The sequence below is a fragment of the Trachymyrmex cornetzi genome, unplaced genomic scaffold (genome assembly GCF_001594075.2).
Source record: "Trachymyrmex cornetzi isolate Tcor2-1 unplaced genomic scaffold, Tcor1.1 scaffold85, whole genome shotgun sequence".
NCBI classification, from domain to species: domain Eukaryota; kingdom Metazoa; phylum Arthropoda; class Insecta; order Hymenoptera; family Formicidae; genus Trachymyrmex; species Trachymyrmex cornetzi.
This window is the reverse complement of record NW_017300191.1, coordinates 1,426,118-1,446,704: the sequence shown is the minus strand read 5'-3', so window position 1 is coordinate 1,446,704 and position 20,587 is coordinate 1,426,118. Positions and strand designations below refer to the sequence as shown.

Here is a 20,587-nt window from a genome sequence, read left to right as displayed (position 1 = left end):
GGGGGGGCGGCAGGAGGGGGGAGGGGGGAGGAGAAAGAGGGAGAGAAACACACCGGCGCGCAGGGTTGTACTGGCACTGTGTGTGCCTATAGGGATTGCCAGCCGCCGCAGGCGCCGGCGCGAAACCGTCGCTCGCGAGACCACCTCCGCGTGGTGGGCTCGTGACGTCAGCTATCCTCAGTGTGCGGAGAGCGACCGCAGTGTACACCATCTCCACGTTTTGGTAAAGGAGGCGGCGTCGTTGCCGGAGTGCACGAGTTGTACATCGCCGTTGATCGTACGACGATCAGCTGGAGACGCAGCTCGTCGTTAGCCCCCTTCATTTTCCCCCCATCCCCCCTCCGCCGTCGTCACCCTCCCTGTCGTCGGTTCGTGATCCGGAGGGTGATCTGTAACGAGACCTGATACACCGCGCACGAGGATTTCCGGACGGATTTTTCGTCGGTGGGGGAGAGGACGCGCCGTCGTCGCCGCCAGCCGCTCGACGAACTCGCGATTATTTTCTTCCCGCGGCTGGCCCGCCGTCCGCTCGTCACTCTGCTCCGAAGTGACGCGGCCCTTTCTCCTTGATGTGTACGACGACGACGACGAGGCGGAGGACGGTCGGTAGTCACGCGGACGACGCTCTCGCCGGCGATACCAGCGTTTCCGAGTCGAGTGACACCTAGCACGAGGAGCGTTCGTTGCGGGGACAACAGGGTGGCGAGTTCGGTACGACGATACTTGCCCCGCGTATCGGTGGTGATGTTGTCGATGTTCTTTCCTCGTGACGTTGGTGTTTAAATGTAACGAGTACTGACCACGCGCGACGTTGTCGGGCTCTCTCTCGTTCAAACCGCGAGCTTACGATTTAGTGCTATTTCTTCGTTCTTCGTTCCAAGACACGAGATTTGTTCCACCGTTCGGTGTACCGCGAATTAACTCGACGTTTTCGTAGACCAGTCAGTTGAAGCGTGATCGAAGACACGTGGAGCGGATCGCTCTTAGCTCACGTGGTCGTCGACACTGCGACGTACCGGCGGCGCTCGTGGTCGTACGACTGCGACTCTCGCGTACGTTCCGCGGGTAGTTTAACTCGTTGTGAGAGTGATTACACGAATAGGAGGATTTTTTTTCCCCCCCTCGAGCAATACTCGATATTCATGGTGCCTCTGGGCACGATCAATCCGAACGTGAACGTGAACTGTACTCGGTGAGTGTTTGCTTGTGAGGACAAGCGTTTCGTTTGTGCGCGACTACAACGCGTTCCCCATTCTATCGTCGACGCTTCGTTAAGCGTACATGTCGCGAATAGAAGGAGAGGGATGACGACGAACGACCATCGCGATTCCGTCGAAGGGGACAACGTGGACTCGTGAAGAACGGCGAACGCGACTGTGTGAGACTACGAGACGAGGGACACGGCGGCTTGCGACTCTTCGTGGGACTTCCGAGATCCGCAAGCACGCGGAATCAACCAGGCAGCGTGGAGCGCTCGGCGATTGTGTGGCCGCGCGCCGCGGACCTTTATCTCTATCAACCAGGTATTGAATGTAGCCCAGGAAAATTACTTCTCGCCCGCAATCCAATTAGCAAGCTATTGCGTATACCATATGCCTACGATACACTATTATTTTCTTTAGTTTCCCTAGTCAATGTAAAGTTTGGAATGGGTACGGTTTCTATAGGTATAGTTTCTATAGAATATCATAGGTGTGTAGTTCTATAGAATTATTACATAGGTCTATAATTTTTATAGGTAAAGTTTCTGGAATAGGAACACGCGGCTATTCTTAAAATTGTTGCAAATTTTTATCATCTATCTGGTAGGATTATTGTACTAACATTCAGACATCTTATAATATGACAAGCTTCTTAAATTATTCCTGAAGTATTTCGTTACTATGTTCCTTTTAGTAAAACTAGTCGAATAGTTGGGCTTTACGTGCTTGAAATGACAGTAGGAGTGTTATTTTTCCACGGGAACAGCTACTTTGCATCGCTTGCTGTATATCTATTTATGAAGGGCGCGAAGGATGGAAATGAAAAGGGATAAGTTATTGCGTAGATATTTGACACGATTTATGCTCCGTGGGCTATCCTCGTTTTAATATCCGCCGGCTCCCACGAATTTTATATTTTCTACCTCCACAATTTTACATGACGGCGCAAGCCTCGAAAAAAGATGGCGAAGAACTTCTCGCGGTATGTCGGCCCATTCTTCAGTGACTGCAGCTGCGAGCTTTCGCCGCTTCGCGGGTGCATTCTTGCACCGCCGTCTGTGGGAGCATATTCCAAGTATGCTCAATAAGATTCATATCCGGTGACAAAGGATGTGCTATTTTTTCCCGTGACGTTACATGCTTTGAGTGTTTTTGAGCGAAACGCGTATCTTTCATGAGTCGAGGCGTATCTCTTATGGCGATAATGAAATCCATCGGTAATGTTTCACTAATGACATATATATATATATATATATGTGTGTGTGTATATATAAATATATGTGTATGTGTGTGTTATGTAGGAAAGTAAGGGAAACTGTATAGATTCCCTAAAGTATTCATAAACGACCGGAATAATGATGATAACAATGGAGTATCGTTGGCATAGCACACTAAGTGCTAGGATTGAAAACAAGGGATCCCAAATCTCAGTCGGTTCCATTAATTTTTCCACCAGCTTCTACACACACACACACACACACACACATACATATGAGAAAGAAAAGAGAGGAGTGAGAAAGAGAAAGAGAATGATCCATTTATAAGATTATAAAATATTAACAAAACGAATTCTCGCGAAATGCTAATGATATATCAGTGGCGTAATATCTCCATACCGCATAAATATTCTAGGCATCAAATTCGTGCTCCGAAAGGGAAATGGCTAGTGGGCGAGCTGGGAAAAGTTTAAAGGTTACTGATTTTCGGTCAGATTGAACGAAGTGGTAAGCTATCTCCTTCGGTTTTCGAGCTGTGGTATAGGTTTACGGATTTCCAAATAAGTTACGCGCGGTGGAAATTGCTGGATAAAATCGGGAGAATCGGTACGGCAAGGGTCGATTAAATTTTCGCGTTTTTCGTCGCATCGTGCAACGCGACGCCCAGTGCCACTTGAGTTTTGGTTTTGGCAGCGCCTCCAAAAGTGTTTCTCTATATTTGCAATCGAGGCAGGTTACAGCCTGACCCGAATCCTTAAGCCAGACCACGGTCACGGGATGCCTCGGCGAACAGGCACGTAGTAACCTACACGCCAGGCTGTGCCAGGAGCTTCTTCCTTTCTTTCTCCTTTTCTGCTGCTCGGTTTATTCCTTTCTTTCCCATGACCCTCGTCCGAAACTTCGCCTCTGGTCGGTCCGCCTCTCTCTCTACACTTCGCGAGAATACTCGATATAAAAAGCGACCAAGTCTAGATATTATATGAGCTAAAGGAGACTTTGAAGCAAATATAGAATAAACATATTGAATGAAAATTCTACACCCGCCAGTATTGTTTCTCCATATTGAAATTTACTCTTTGCCGCTACTTTGAAATATTTTCTCGAGTAAGAAGGACATTATATTCTGTAGCAATAATTATTCCCTATAGTGCTAAATTTTATCTTTGTTAATTCTACAAAATCTTTTGATCTTCGTCATGAAATAACGTACTTTACAGCGGAGAAAATCTAATCTCATTCGTATTATTCTTCTGTTCTATGCTCTTTCTATCGAAGCGATTGGTTTCTTTTTTTTTGTAACATATCCTGTCGCAATACTTGAAGAGGTCTTCAGTATTCCGGACGCATTTCCAACGCGATGTTGGTAAAGAGTCGCACTTGTTGGTGTCCAGGGACGTGGGGACATTGGACGTGGAACACCGAAGAGCCGGTAGAGAAAAGGTAGTAGTGGTAGAGGGCGAGGATCGTACTCGGAGGGACACTGGAAAGCGAAGCGAGTGCGCGGTGGTCAGCCTGGAGGGTCTCTTGGGAGATTTCTGGACCGCAGTCCTAAATCAGGTTTCATTCCCTTGGCGAGTCTCTGGCACCTCGAACCCTTTCTCTGTCCGTCCTTCTCTCTCACTCTCTCTCTTTCTCTCCCTCTTGTACCTGTTTGCGATATATCGAACAAAGCGTACGAGTGACTCGCTGCAACTGCTTTCTTTTTTCTATGTCTGACAATTTTCTTCTACGTGCCGAATAGCGTGAAAGACGGAGAATAACCCGAGCTGAAGAAATACTCAAACATCACGGCGTATAGATTGGACGATCAGCCTTCTATCATTTCGGTTCAATTTTTCGAAATAGACCGAGAAGAACGCTCTTTCTCACGGATTAGCTTTGGTCGTAGTATTATCTCGCGTGTGAATGTGTAAAGTCGTAGGTAATGAGAACATCGCTATAGCGAGGGGATGATCGTTCGACCGGGAGATCTGTACTAGGCACATGCATTATCACAAACGATATCGCCGCAGCGCAGGCGTGGGTTACACACACACTAATACCACACATTCGAAGACACGTGCGCGTAATAAGATAGCGAGAACACGCTCCGATACGAGACATTGCAGGAACGAAGGGAGGTAATTTCTCGTCTTGTGCAAATAACTTCCTCAATCTTCCTCGGTCTTATCGACAGCTTTGCAGGAGGTGGAGCTTAATCCTTCGCGCATTTATAAATTTTCTGGGAATTATTAATAATTTGCAGAAATATTTTGCGTCTTCTTTTTATCATCACGCAATTACACGTGTAAAATAAAATGATACTGATATTTATATAATATGTACCTGGAGCGCAAATAAATTAATGGCACTAGTTTATAAAAATTTTGAATAATTTTTAATGCAAAAAAGGAGACAACTATTGTTAACGTATTTTGAGGCGCTGAGTTCGAATCTGTCGCCAGAAAAATTTTATCAGATCAAATTTTTAAATTATAGCGTGTCAATTTTAAGATAAAACATTTATTTTTAAGATATATTATATTTTAAGATACAGTATTTCTTTTCGAACCAGGATTTGATAATAATTGAGAAATGTTATCAGGAGTATTGGAACGGAGCCATGCTAGGCGATTTTACTGCTGGACTCTAATAACCAAACCATTTTTGTTTTTCAAAAATAAAAATTAAATGCTAACACTTTCGATTTGTTTTCTACTTTCGAAAAAGAAATACAAAAATATAAAAAATAAAGTTTTATTATTGTAAAATTTTTTTCTTACCTCAAAAATCGAAACTAACAGCAGCGTTCGGACTCAGCGTTGAAAATTACCCTAGAAATAAATAATATGCTCTTGCACTAAAAACCTCGTAAACTAATGTTTTAAGTAAATTAAAAATATTTAATAACTTAAATAAGTTGATAGAAAAAAGAGATAAGATATGCATCATAATAAATTAAAAATATTTAGTGAATTAAATAAGTTGATAGGAAAAAGAGATAAGATGTACATTATAATATAAAAATTAATTAAATGATTTACATGTGTAATCAAAGAGTACGGATGTCTCTGTCACGTTAAAAAACGGAGATAACAATTTTCAAAACTCGCGGAACAATCCTTGGCATGCGTGTGTCAAAATGTTTCACGTGCGCTTACAAAGTGCCGTCGTCATACATTCGCGGACACGAGCAGGAACCGAGGACCGCCTTTGTACTATTACGGCCGGAACATTACAGAAAGAGATACTCGCGCTTTCTCTGCGCGTCGTTGCTCCGTATGCAACGACGACGACGACGGCGACCTACGCCGTTACGCCCATAAACATAGATCAAGCTCAACAATAGCCTGCCGGTAAACGTATTGACATTTTATACTTCCCACCAGCCGCTGACTGGTTGCCTCCGCGAACGTCGGTGTGTTACTCAACTGCGATACCAGGACAAACTGCAGGATACGCTGTCCTCGCCGCGATTCTACGCACGACGAGATGCTAATGGACGAGAACGATACGGGTAGATTTATGAATGGTTGTGATCGAAGGCGCGTTCGAAATGTCGTTAATTTTGTTACAGATTCGTGATCGAAGAAGTCGAGATTGGAGAGGGTGAAACAAAACTTGTAACTTTATAATAAGATCAACTGGCTCTCGTTTTACTGTTAAATAATGTCTATTAATGTCTATAATTATACTCAGTTTGAGTTATTTGTAATCATTTCTATCAGGTCGTTACTGCTCCTACTTATTAATTTAATTAAAACAATAAAGTTTAACTTAAGAAAATATATTAAATTTTATTCGAATTTAGTTTATTATTTAAGTGCATAAGTTAATATCGACGTTGTTTACTTTGAAACTACAGAAATGGGTTGATTTACATTTTGACATGTATGAAAGTTAAAAGTAACAAAATGTTATTTAACTCAAGGAACTGGGTTACCATTGCTCCTTCGATATTTAACAATGTTCTAGATGATATACATATATTTCTATTCAATCTTTTTAAAACTTTTTAGCGTTAAATTCAACAAATATTTTTTAATTTAGAAATTTTTCGAAACATTTTCCTTGTTACGTATTTAATATTGTATGTTACATTACTAAATTGTATGTTACATTACTAAACATTTATTCGATTCATTCGTGTATATCCAGCTCGCGTAAACTCAATTGAACATTCCATGCTATTATTTTGCATAAATGGCGCTAAATCAGATTGATAGCCGATAATCCCTCTCTCGACACAAGAGAAGATACCTTGTTGAGTGGTTGTTAACCTGATTCTAAACCATATGGCTGATATTGGGTTAATATGGTGAAAGTTTTCGGAGGGAACTTCTCATAGAAGTGTGTTACGGGAACAAGCGACGTCTGAACGTAACGCTGCGTTCTACTTAGGGCGCGTGATATTAAAGCGAGTAGATAAGGGCAGTGCATAGTCAGACACGACATACGTTTCAGTGCGTCGTCTCGTTTTTGTGCCTTTTCTTCCGAGCTTTTTCTTATTTATGTCATATTGTCTTTGTAGAACTTTTGTTTCTGACATGTCGTTGGAAGTTGTTATGCTTCTAAGATATCTTTGTGATGAAATTTCGAAAAACATGAAGACTTCGAAATCTTAGTGCTTTTTTTTTTAATTTCGAGAATAATTTAGCTACGTAGATATATTCTTTAGGAATGTCATCCTCTTACATAATTTTAAATAATCACGTTATTGTTAGTTGAATGCCAATATGTTGCGAATGTTAGCGCAAGATTGCGTCATTATAAACTCTTAATCTCGCACGGAAGGAAAGGTAATCTGTGCTAGCGGAGGGTTAAATATTTATCACAGTCACGCGCACCGCATTATTCACGCTAGACCTTCGGTCATGGTGTTATTTCTTTGGTAGACTTAATTTAGAAATAACAGGATTCCAACTCACGAATGTTTGAGAAATTTCTTAATGAGTTTATTCGCCGAGTGCATTACCTACAAATTCTGTCTCTTTATTATTTTATACAGCAGTTTTTTTTATGTATTTTAATCTCTTTAAATTTTTTTTTAGAGTGGAACCTCACTCTAAAGAGTGAAAATTCTGTCATTCTTTTTTTCAAGAGTGGCAGAATATTCAATCTTTAAGAGATTCCACTCGAAAGAATTTACAGAAATAGAAGAAATATTTATTTAGATAAATATGATATATATACATATATATAAAATTTATTATTTACAAAGATACGAGACAGATAGATATTATTTACAAAGATTTTGAGATATCGCACACGCTTACGACAACGATAGGAAAAACAAGCAGAGATGGAAAAACGGATGAATAAGTTGCCAGTCTCTTTATCCACGTAAACACGAGCGCGGAGAGCTTTCACACATCAAAAGCAATTTATATGATTGTATGCATGACGTCTTGAGTACTCCTTAATCAAATAAGATGTATTACGTCGTCGACGGTGGAAAATGAGAAGGATGTCGCGAATCGATGTGCGTCGACTGAAAAATTTTGTCTCACTTGATTCAACATGATGCATATATAACGCGACCAAAAGATTACGTTGTTCTTTAATATTATGGAAAGCGCGAAAAATTGCATCTTCCAAGTATTTGCATTCTATCATCATTTCTTGAAGAGCAAAGTTCTCTCACTAGGACAAGCTAGTATTATATAGGTATAACATGTTTCTCAACAGTAATATTTGAATGTATATAAAGAAGTATTTATACAGTATGCTTTTGTCGCGAGATTGCGGCACTTAATTTATACCATTCTCCACGATATTATTTCCATCAAGAAAACACAAATTACTAAACATAAAGAAAAAGAGTTTGAAAAGTTTGTGTGAGATATCTTTTGTTATTCGAGATGAAAGAGAATATTTATGTGGTGAACTGCCGTTTGTTTCAACGTGATAAAAATCTAGTCGATGCGTTAGGTTAGAATAATATCTTGAATTTTTGGGATAACGTATCGCGTGTTATACCGGAACCGGCCGTAAAACTGTGACAACGGCAGGTGACGGAGGAAAGTTTTCTTCACGCCGTGTGGCCCTTCAGCTGTTCACGTCGGATCCGTTTACGCCGGTCGGGGAAAATGTTTTCGAATACCACAAGTTGGAATAGGCTGCCGTCGACGGTGGAAACGGTGCCAAAATCTCAAGAGAAACGCGCCTGTGTGTTGCCTCCCTACCTTTGGCTCGACGTATCCTCCCTTTCCGACCGCCTCTCGCTCTTCTCTGCCCGCTCGGCCTCGCCTCGCTTTGTTATGTTAATTGTTTCAAACTCGGGGCATCATCGCTACGTTTATTTTCCATTCTCGTCGCCTTCCTTCCTCCCTTCCGCGCGGCACACACTCGCCGGCCTCCGTCGACACAAAGCCTCGTTTTCGTCCTGGGCTATTGAGCCACGAAGAATACGCCCTTTGTTGAGCAACATCCTCCTTTCGGATATCACTTCTGATGGTCGTTTAATCATATTTTATTCCCCAAGGAAATACCATCCTTTATATTTTATCGTAACGTAATGTATCTTGGATTTTACGCTTATATTTGATTTTACGTATTCCGTGCGAAATAAAATAGGTGAATTCGGAATCGGTTCATACCGTTGCAATACAGCTGTCTTGCGTGCGAAAAAGAGTAAGAATGTATAAATCATGTTCGCGTAAGCACATTCCAATCTGATGCATCTCTTTGACTGCGTATGTATTTTTCTTTTTTTTTTTCCGTACTTCTCATTCGTTTCGAGTTGTGACGGTTGCGTACCCGCGGTACTCCATATATTTTAATGTTCACGTTGTGGAATGCAGACGAAACAGTTATTACAGTTTTAATTAAACGAAAATCATATCATTCCATACATACTTGATAATAGTCTGGCTGCTGTGGGACATGCTGATGCATTCAGCGTAGCTGCATAGCGCGCCGCACAACATCCCTGATGGTTTTCTGTTTCAAATATTGTATGCCTACTATCCTCTGGGAGGTCGCCGCTGCCAACTTTCGTAGCGCCTCGGCGAGGCTCGTTGGTACAATTTTTGTTCTCCATTTGCATCGGGGAGCCTGTTTAAATGGACGTACGAAAAACGTGTTATTTCATACGAGCGTATTAAGCATGCTGCATCGTATTCATTATAAAATATATACATATATAATATATATAACTTGGGTATATGTATAATATCCTATTGAAATTCTTCTATCATAAGGTAATATTCATGGCAAACCACAAATATTAAAGGAATTTTGTGTGTAGCATTCTGGAATATTTTATGTACGCAAAATATGCCGGTAATGGGTCTTTCATCTTTGAATAGGCATACCTCGATATCTTTACGTATAGGAAGGCCTTGGCCGCGGTATGTGGAGTACGAGAGGTATTTACGTTACGACCATAAATTCAAACGACGTCTCAAAACGAGGTTAGAAATACGTTAGAGACCGTTTTCACATGCATACCGTTTTTCCTCTCGTGCGTAAAATCGCTCGACTATTTCTTTCGACCTAAAAGCTTTTAGTAACTACATTACATAGTATTACGAATGGAACTCTGAATTATTAGAAATATTAATCTGACCGCGTATAGCTGTGATGGTAATATTTTAAATAAGCTTTAATATTCAGAACTTGCGAGATCTTTAAACTTCCTAGATGTATTATCGGCATGAAACTTAGAGATGGCTAAACAAGATCCTTTGTTACGACGACATAAGATTTAATAGCTTCGCAACTGAGGATAGAACTCGCACAGTGTTCTCACGTTGTAGCTTGTGCTCGGTAGCCGCGTCATTTAGCAAGATACACCAAACCCAGGTGCGCTCGTTTCCGTTGCTCGTCTCGTTAATTCAAATTCTGGCTTCTTGGACGGAACTGTGCCGTAATTTGAAAGCTTCGTAACGGGCTTGCAGAGCTTTAGTAAGGTGTAGTGTTCGGTCAGTCGACTTCCTCAACCTTCTGGCAAGGTCACGATGTCTCTCTTCGGCTTCTCTTCCTTCAGATCGTGTTTGCCTCTCTCTCTTTCTCTCTCATTTCGCCGCTTTTGGAGAGTGAGGGAGATGGACAGAGAGCAAGCAGCTCTCCTTTGGTCTTTCCCGTAAGGGATGACCGCAGGATCTCGGGCTATCGACTTGGCTTGGGCTCCGCCTGTACAGGAGAAGGGTAAAGGAAGGCCAGAGTTTGGTTGGTAGTCTGATGTTGTGTAACGGACGGCCTGGCTAACACCAAAGATGTCAGCACAGCATAATATTATCCTAGATGCCTCGCAGTTCGGAATTTACTCTGAGATACATAAGCTTGTGGTTAGCTAATACCGGCGCCTCTTCGACCTTTACTTCCTAGAAGTTGCCCGCTTGTATTAGGGGGAGAGGAGGAAATAACCCCCTCTCGATATTCGGCCATCCCTTGTAAAATCGATCACAACGTTGGCAAAGCGAAAACTGTTCGGGCAAGACTTTCGTGACCGGTCGCGACGTTACGTGTCGTACAGGATTTAGTGCGTATCGCGAAGGGTGTAATATCGATCCCTCCGAGTTCAAGCGGAATTGCCGTTCCACGACGAGAGATGTAATGGATCCTGTATACCGTATAGGTAGGTTGGTAGAGGTGTTAGGATAAAACTGCGAATTATTGGAAAGCGGGAATGCGGGTTTGTTTCGAAGCGACGTGTCGGGCGCAAGGGTGCGCACAGGACGTATTATCTCGCCCGCAGTTCAATAGAATGGACCGAAACAAAGGGGGCCACCGAGCAAAATAATGCCGACGTTCAGGGGACCAGGAACTAACTGAGAAAAGGGATCTTGGTGCCATTGTGTACGGACGCGTAGATATTTATAGATGGCAAACGCGCGTGTTGGTAATCGCGTGAGATCGTGTGGGTGGAAAATGAGAAGGACTACGTGAGGGTGCTACCCACAAGGAGTGGAAACAATGGAGGAAATAAAATGAAGCTTAGGCAGTAATCGCGGAGTAGAAAGAGAAAGCTCGAAGGTTGAAACGTGCTTTCATTCGAGATAACACGAGAAGGAAATAGAGCCGTAGCTAAATGGAAGGAAGCGAAAGCCAGACCTGCGAAAAGCAAAACTCGGACTCCCTCTTTCGATTTTTCTTTTATCGCGAAATTAGATATTACCTTTGAGACGAACGGCTAACAATAACTTTTTAATTCGCCGAGTTAGATATAACGAACAACATGCCACCTGCAGCGCGCATCGATTGTATGAATTGAATCGTTACCCTCGAACATTACTTAGGAATCAAGGTGTGCGGCTGCAAGTGGCGAACACGGTTTACGTGCCGTGGCGCTTTGCTTTCAATTCCACTTTCAAACTTTTCCGCCCGCCACACGCCGCTCTCAAACAAACCGTACCGAACTGCCTGTTTGTTTCTCGACGGGCACGACATCCGTGCGGCACGTTTTAATGCGGCAAGAAGATATTCTCGGGCACGCATGCATTCGACTTCATTATCATTGTCAGCGCATAGTCGCGATACGCCGCATACTATCATCGAAACTTCGATAACGGTGCTTCCATTCACATTGTGAACAATATAGTATATTAGATCTCTCGTTATTTCACTTTCATATTCGAACAATGGGTAAGCATGGAAAGCAGAATGTATCATCTCTTCGTTATCTTGGAATAAGAAATTTGATTTCAGTACGACTAAGTTAAAAGGATCGTGATAATTGCACAAAAAAAAACGAGGAGACAGGATAAACGCAAGAATACGTGCGGGAATAAAGCCGGACGTCGACCCCGGTCACCCTGTAAGCTGTCCTTCTCTTTCCCCCCTTAACCACGTCACTGACATAACCACCCTTGGCTCCGATCAATCTGGCGTCTGCTTTGCCATCGTCGCCTTTGGTTTCCACTATGTGCTACTCTGCGTTGGACCGAAGCAAGTACCCATCGTACATCAATGTGTCTCGAACCTACTACGATGATCAACTGTCAAAATCGGTGATCTGTAAGCGGCGTTTCTGTCTGTCTACGAAATCGATGACGGATAGTTAGGGTCGGTCAAAGATATTGCTAAGGACGTTCGTACATAATCGCCCAAGCTATGTAGATAGATTGCTGTAGGTTTGGCGACATCGGCTTAATGATCGTCATCAGTTTAATCGCTTCATCGAGATAGCACGAGATATGTTACACATGAATGCATAATCAATATATCTTTTTAATACACTTTCTATAATAAATTAGTGAATTCTGAATTAGTGAATATCACTGATTATCAGATCCAAATATGCCGTTATAATCAATGAAATTCACTGAAAAAGAAAGAAAGTTTGAGCAATGTATAATTAAAATACTGATATTTGCACATCAGTTCTAGTATTATATATATTAAATTTATACACTAAAACAAGGTTAAGAATTCCAGATTTCATTGATTTTTTAATTTAATTTCACTATGAATTCATTGATTATCAGTGGCGTATTTGTGACTGATAATATAATCAGTGATTATTCATTGGTTCAAATTTAGAGAGCAATTAAACGAATAAGGTGATATTCGATAAAGTAGATTAGTGCCTAAAGATATCTTTGTATCTTTCCAATTTTACAATTTCCAATTCAAGAGAATCTCTAATATTTTTCGCACTAAATTCTCTAGTATTTAAAAAATGCTCATTAGCATCAGTAAATTGTTTGTTAGTTTAATTAGTGGTGTTACATACTCCAGCTTCAATCTGGAACTGTGTTTCAAGACTGAAAAATAATTAGCGCACAGTTTGTGGAAATTGTAAAATTTACACGAAAGTATTATTAAGTACCAAGATCCGCTTTGACTGAATGTGATTTTTCTTGATTGACATTTCTCAATTGATTTTCATTTGATACTTCGTTAATTTAGCAATACGCACACTGAGAAAAAAATATAGTAAAATGATTGTTAAATCAAATTAACATTTCTTGTATCAAATAAATATATCTTTATATTTAATAAATATTTAGTTAGCAGTATTCAACTAAATTTTTATTAAAATTGACTATATTTTTTTTCAGTGCATAATAGTACTGTACGTATGAAATTTGTAATTCTATATCTTTTAATTCGCTCTATGAATTTTATTATTCTAAAATTTAATATCTGCTTTACAGAATTGGGATATAAGTGGTCTTGCTATTTCTTCATAACTCTTTTCGAACGATCTGTCAGAAGAAACGAGACCACGATTAAACCGCAGAATATCGTACGTTTTCCATTAGGATCCTCTATCGCCCACAATGCTTCGATAATGTCTTCGAAGTGCGATCGTTCATTCTCTCGGGGCGCGGGTCAGATATTCGATAAAAATTCGTCCGATTCCGTGAGTGCGGCCACGTACAGTTCGCTAGCACGATAGCGCGATTTCATACGCGTTTGCAGTTGGTGCGAGGCCAGACCGACGTCGGGGAAAGGTTGGCTGGCCAGCCAGCCCGGCCTGCCGCAGTTGGCCATCCGTGAACGGCAGTTCGCTTTTTGGCCGGTACGACCGGACAGAAATGTTGTTTAGCTTGATTGAACTTTCGCGGTGTCGGGGGTCGACTTTCAAAGCAACGCGGCGCAATGCTGTCTATGCCGCCGCCACCTATCCACCTGCATAAACCTCTGACCTCTCCTCTGTTGTTCATTCTGCTTCCAGTCTCGTTCCCTTACTTTTTTTATTGCACGCGCATTGTCGAAATCTCTCTGTAGCAACCGTGCAATTTTCTTGACGTCCTCGCAACGTCGATTATAACAGCGTTTCTCAACATATTCTTATGTCGCAAGTATCTTTTATTGCATAGGAACATAGCATTGCGATTTCCCTCCATTTTAAATTTTATATGGAAAGAGCAATTTTTTTGAAGTATCTAAAAATTTAAGTAGATATAGATATAGAAATAACTTTAACTATTACAGTAATTATGTAGGAAACTCAAGCATGATAAGCAATGCTGTAAAAAATTTTAACATTCCAGCAACTAGTTTGACAGTTTTATATAATTATTTTGATAGCCTAACAAAATTATTTTTAGATCTGTATCTAGTTAAATTTTTAGGTACTTTAGCCAAACTTTTCTTTCGTGTATAAAGTTTCCAGATATTTTGACATTACTTCTTTCAAATTTGAGCGTATTTATTTTTATTCTAAATAAACGATAATTATACTGGAAGTTAATTTATATGTATATTCGTTTCTTTTTTTCATATTTAATGAACATTATTGTTATTACGAATTTTTTTTTTTTTTGAAAATCCGGGATTACAACATCCTGCTAAAATGAAGTCCGGAATTGCAAAGCACCCTTCCATGAGCACGTAGCATCCACCACGGCTAGACTTCTCGATCCCTCATACGTGAATCGCATAAAGGGTGGCGATAAGATCGGGATGAAGTTCGCCGAAAGCATCAGAGAGATAGATTCTCCGTGAGGCTCGATATTACTTGCACACTTTACGCATACGAAGTAATCCTTGGAGGCGGCATATTGAGCGAGCATCATCCCTCTCTTCTCGCTCGCGGGGACCACAGAGAGATCTCATCTTGGAGGAGCTTGTCTCGGTTTACCGAGAGCGAAGCTACGGTAACCTTTGTCGCTAATACTATTTATCCGGGACCAGACCACGCGATCCACCCGGTCGTCCGCCTCTTGGTGGGCGATGCGTTAACGCAAACGGCACGGAGACGCGACTCGCCAAGATCAACGGCATTCATATTGAACGAGGCGCAGGTTCTGAATATTCATGCCACCGTGTAGGGCGAACGTCGCCGGCGTCAGACTGCAAGGTGGAGACGACGAAGGGGTAGAGGCAGACTTAGCCGCCGCCGTGCGGAGGGGTAAAACGCGCCTTAATGCCTCGGTGATGTGAGCAAAACATGCCGCGTGGTTGTTACTCATACGACGCAAAGGATTCGCGTTCTACAACGTTGTATATAGGGTGGCTGATACGGCGATACGTTAACCTTTAGCGTTCACCTCATCCTGAGAGGGGATTGGAATGGATATCGTTCGAATAAATTAATAATTCTTCTTAGCTTGTCTGACACTTGTTGTACGTTTCCTTAAACTCTTGCACACGGAAGGAACAGTTTCACTGCAGGATTTAAAAATTTAGCTAAATACAGATCTAAAAATAATTTTGTTAGCTCATCAGCATAATTGTGCAGAACGATCAAAATGTTGTTAGAAAATTTTTTGCAACATTGCTCATCATGCTTGAATTTTAACATATTTGAATTGTTTGAATTTCATTATTTTGATAGTCCAATAAAATTATTCTCTGATCTGTATCTAACTAAATTTTAAGTTCTCCGGTGAGTTTTATTTTGATTGACGATTGAAAGGAAAAATTTATTTTTCGTTTAGATTGTTCTCAATTTTCTTTATATTAATTTTCACAGTTGAATTGAAATTTTAACATTCAGTCGATCAGCTGTATGGGAACGATTTCGGTCTCTCAACGTAGGATCCATCGGAGATTGTTAACCAAACTTTTCTTAACCTTGGCTTTATATATTCTTTATTCGTCCATTGTGGTTTGCGACTATAATTATAAGAAATCTGAAGATGGCTCGATCAAGAAGCCGAAACATGTAATGGAATTCTTAGACCAACGAGATATATTATTATTATACCATCGAAACATTTGTAAGAATTTTATCGAAGAATTTTATTACTATTATATGTATATTTTATATTTAAGTATTTTTGATTATTGACTCTTATATGCCCTTTACTTAGATTTTTATTTTTAAATTTTAAGGTAGTCCAACAAAACCGCTCTTTTCGCAAAGTTGGGAGATGTATTTATCTAGCAACTATTATTTCATATTAGACACATTATTAATTGCTATAAAAGTAACACTTATCTATTCAGATTGCCATTATCAGATGCATCTTATCATTATTATCGTATTTAATATGCAGATATGATTAGCTGGTAGACTTGATCCGAAAGAACGAACGCTTCGCGTGCCGTATACGTCGCCTTGCATGTACGTCCTGCTACGGAAGGGGGCTGAAATTATCTATTGATTTTGAATGGGTGGCCACTATGGCGGATTAGGCTGACCAGCAGGTTGCGGTGATTGAGGCTGTGTCTGGCCTTCTGCCCCGGCCGTCCGCCAGCTTTATCATGCGCTCCCACCATTGGCGCGGAACACGTGTAATCAGCCGCCGATCAGCCAAACATGAGGGCCAAGCCGGCCGCATATTATTTTGCGGTCGGCCGCGACTTACGAGTAGACGTGGGAAAAATTTATAGCCTTGGGGAAGAGGGATTCGCTGGAAGAGAACAGCGGGCCGCGATCAAATATCCCGCAAAACTTGAAGTTTTCCTGGGGTCGAGTTAGATTAAGTTGGAAACATATGGATACTCTATATGAAACTTTGTTACACGCGAGCACTTTAATCAGGAACTTTATCGAGCGAGAACGTGCCTCCCCACAAAATTGATCGCGCCGAAGATTTCGTCTCGTCGTCGCGATCTGTCAAATATTAATCAAAACAGAATAGCAAGCAGAAACCTTGCAGTCGATTTCTACAATATATCTACTAATAGATTATATATGTAGGTACCCAAAATCGTAAAACTAAAGTCACAAAAACAGCTAGGCCATTTATCGAAACGTATCACCGTAAAACGATCTTATCAATTGTCTGACTATAAGTTTAATCTGGTCAAATTTACTTGGACAGGTCGATTTTAAGAGAGCGGAAGGATAGAGGCGGAGAAATGCGATGGGATGCCGCGAAATCGTCCGAAAGCGGAAGCGCGATCAGAGACACGAAGTCACAGCGCCGCGAACGAACCGCACGTGAGATAAACGTTTCCTCGCCGTGCCGGAGAACTGTCCGCTGATTTATTGGGCAAATTAAAGAACTTTCCAGTCGGCATTCCTAACCCTTCCCGCTCTTGTTCTACAAAGTGGCTCTAATTAAAAGACTATAAAGAGTCAGCCGCCACGTAACAGTGGCGAAAGCTCACGTACGGTAGACACAGGACGGTTCGATGAGCGAGAGAGCGGGTTGTGGGGTGAAGTGTCTGGGCGAGCATGAACGTTTCTTTCATGTCTGACCGTCGGTGTAACGCGCTCGGATAGAAGGGTTGTTTAAAGGTAGAACGGGTGGGTAGAGCGTGGATTCCCATTTCGTAGATACGATATAACGAAAAAGGGGGCTGGCGAGAATGCGAGTCATGCCGCGAACAGACTGCGCACACGTTAACCGGTCTCTCCAATTATTTTTACGTCGGTTTGCGAGTAACGACTGTATAACAGGATTCTATTGTTTAACCGTTAATTTTTGCGGCGTGCGACCGCTGCGAGTTTTCGAGCGACGGGCCGCACGCGAAGCATATACCGTTAACTCGGAACGTTTCCTCCCCTAAATCCTAAATCTCTTTTCACCGTTATGCCAGTCATGGGATATTCGCCCTTCTCGTGTATTTCCAAGATAATTCTATCGTTCGCTAAGCGTATCCTGAGCCTTCCGCGAATTCACCCAACGTAACGTATACTTCCATGCGGGAAACACGTCAGCGAAAAAATGATTTCATAATTTTTAATTCAGTTATTGAAGATCGATACGGGAAAGTGCAGTATCTTGTAATGCGTCAGCGCGAGAACAGGTGGAGGCTGTCTCATACAGTATCATTCGCGTGTCTGCAATCTCTCTGGTTCAGAAAGAACGCTTGTATACATAGATAGTCTAGTTGTTACACAGTTTTCAAAATACAAAAAGATAATTTATTAATTACAGTTCTAGAAAATTATTATTATAACAATCGGTATCATATTTTTTCTTAAAATTTAACCGATGTTCTTATTTTATCATAATTAACTTACACATATAAATAAATGAAAAACAACTACAATTATTTAAAAAAAATGTGATTAATTAAAATTTAGCGCTTTTTTTACTTAATTGATTTATTTATGTAATAGTTTAGTGTTCAGTTCATCGTTATTCATATAACGATCTTATTATTGTTAATTAATTATATTGCAGACTTTAACGGTATCATTAGATATATGTATATGTACGAGGTAATTGATATAGCGACCTAAAATTTGCAGACATGTTCTTGCATGAATTTGAAGCTGATATCTTCTTAGAGACACTATCAATAATTTCTGAACTAGCTTCGTATGAATTAAGATGTAAGGACATAAGAAAGAGAATTACAAATTTCTATTTTATCTTTAATTTAAGATAAATTTTATTTTATCGTTATACATTTCGTTTTTGTAAATCAAAATATATGATATTAAAAATAAAAAATGAAAAGGAATACTGGCAACTTGTCATGAAGGAAAGGTCAACTCTGAATCAGTCAAAAAATTCGTCTGAAAATATTGGCCCGCGTTCAGTTAGTTCTTGTAGACGACACTATACTACGGCGTTGATCGAAAATGTCGTTGTATCTTGTAGAAACGCGCCGGCGTTACGGCGCTTTTAAGGGCAGCGATCCGATGCCTTCCTCTTTAATGAGACGAGCGACAGGGCTGTGCGCAGAAGAGGGGGAGGAAGATGTTCTCTCGGTCGCCCATGTCCCGTGGGGTAGGTTGATGCTGCGTATACTATCTCCTTTCGGGAGCGCCGGGGGAGATGGAACGAGATGGAACAGTCACGACGAGACGGGGACGGGACGAGGCGCGTTGGTTCGAATAAGAGACAGATCTATAGCACGGGGGTCTCGCCGGGGATAAGGGAGGAAAGCAAGTACGGGCAAGGAAGCAAGGCAGGCAGGCAGGCAGGCAGGCAAGCAAGCAGGCAGGCAAGCAAGGCAGGCTTGCGAAACGTTACCTATAGCAGTAGGCCGTGGCTGTATTGATCAAGACGAGGCGGGACGGCGGAGCCTCCCTACGCCTCTATTTCCGTTGTTGGCCCTGTTCTTGCCTCTCCTCGCGCCTACGAGGAGGAGGGTCTCGTTCCTTCGATCCCCTGTTCCACGCTGCCCTTCTTTTCTTTGGTACTGACCGCAACCTCCATGCTGGGGGGGTGAAACGCCGCCATCACCAATACCAACAGTAGGCAATCTCTCACGATCAACATCAGCGACCGGTGGTTTTCTGAAACCTATTCGTTTTCAGATGCCTAGACTGCGGGAAAAAGAGCACGGCGCTTGGCACTCTGTTTTTCTCGCCCCTCATCGATTTTTCTCGTTCTCGTGTATTCATGCCGTGAATAATTTACGCGGATAATTTTGTACCGATTTCTCCCCGAGTCACACCTTCCGTTTGATTGCTTAGGTCCTTGAGTCAAGTTTGATGTTTCCGCATCATTGCGCCGTTTCAGGAGCCTATTATTTATAGATGACCTGTTCAGATAAAGGATCTTCGGTTCGATGCATCTCCAGTGGAGTGGAGTTTATCAATTTGTCACAAAAGAAAAACGCGTACGTAATATTCAATTTTGTTAATTATATTTATAATATTTATACATGTATTACTGTATACAAGAAATTTTTCGAGGGATATTGGTAAATTTTTTTATATATAATACGTTGACTTCGTACATATACAAATATCTACGAAATGAGCAGCTGATGTAAGCTCGATTCTCTTTACCGAGGACTATTTTACGCTCAGTTTTCTGCGCCGTCATATTTCATTTTTCCGTAAATTCTGAAGAATTTCATAAGAATTCGGCTATATAGCAGCTCGTCTTCCAAGAAGAACCACCTTCTTTCAAGACGATGCGACGAACTAGCGCGAAACAGCTGTTTCGCGATTACAATCCGCAAATATTTTTGCAAAGTGTCGCAATGTAACGCGACAGAGTATTCCCAAAGCTGCTTGTACGAACTATGATTAAGGTACACGCGTTGAACATTTTCGCGTACCTATTTCTAGTTACAGTTCAGCCAACACCGGACTGGATGTGGATATGTACACAGTTTTAGTCGGACTTTTCCAGGAAAATACCAGAAAATTTTATTTCGCCCGGTGTCGTGGCAGGCATAAACGGTCAGGGTAACAAAAAGGAAGAAAAAAAATATACGGACATCCCGTCCGGAGTGCGAACGAACGAGTTTACGTTTCAGCCGTCGCGGATCGAGTAAATGTAGGGAAAGATGAGGGATTGCGGTTTTCGGGCCGGATCGAACTGGAGAGAGAAAGAGAGAGAGGGACGAGGACAACACCGAGGGAGGGATTCGTGTCGCGGGGACCAGGCTACTCCCGTTTTGAGGGTGGCGGAAAAAATTTCGCACCCCTTC

General features: G+C 41.6%; 1 protein-coding gene across 4 annotated transcripts in view; it reads left to right on the top strand.

The window, feature by feature from the left end:
- Positions 1-20,587, top strand: part of bru3 (CUGBP Elav-like family member bruno 3) — a 660,667-nt gene that overhangs the window by 31,622 nt on the left and 608,458 nt on the right. For 3 of the 4 annotated variants that reach the window (XM_018519831.1, XM_018519836.1, XM_018519830.1), the window contains exon 1: positions 197-1,523. The exons of the other annotated variant lie outside the window; for it this stretch is intronic. The gene's annotated coding sequence lies outside the window, so the exon portion shown is untranslated. Of the gene's footprint in view, positions 1-196; positions 1,524-20,587 lie in introns of those variants that run through there. 4 annotated transcript variants of the gene reach the window in all.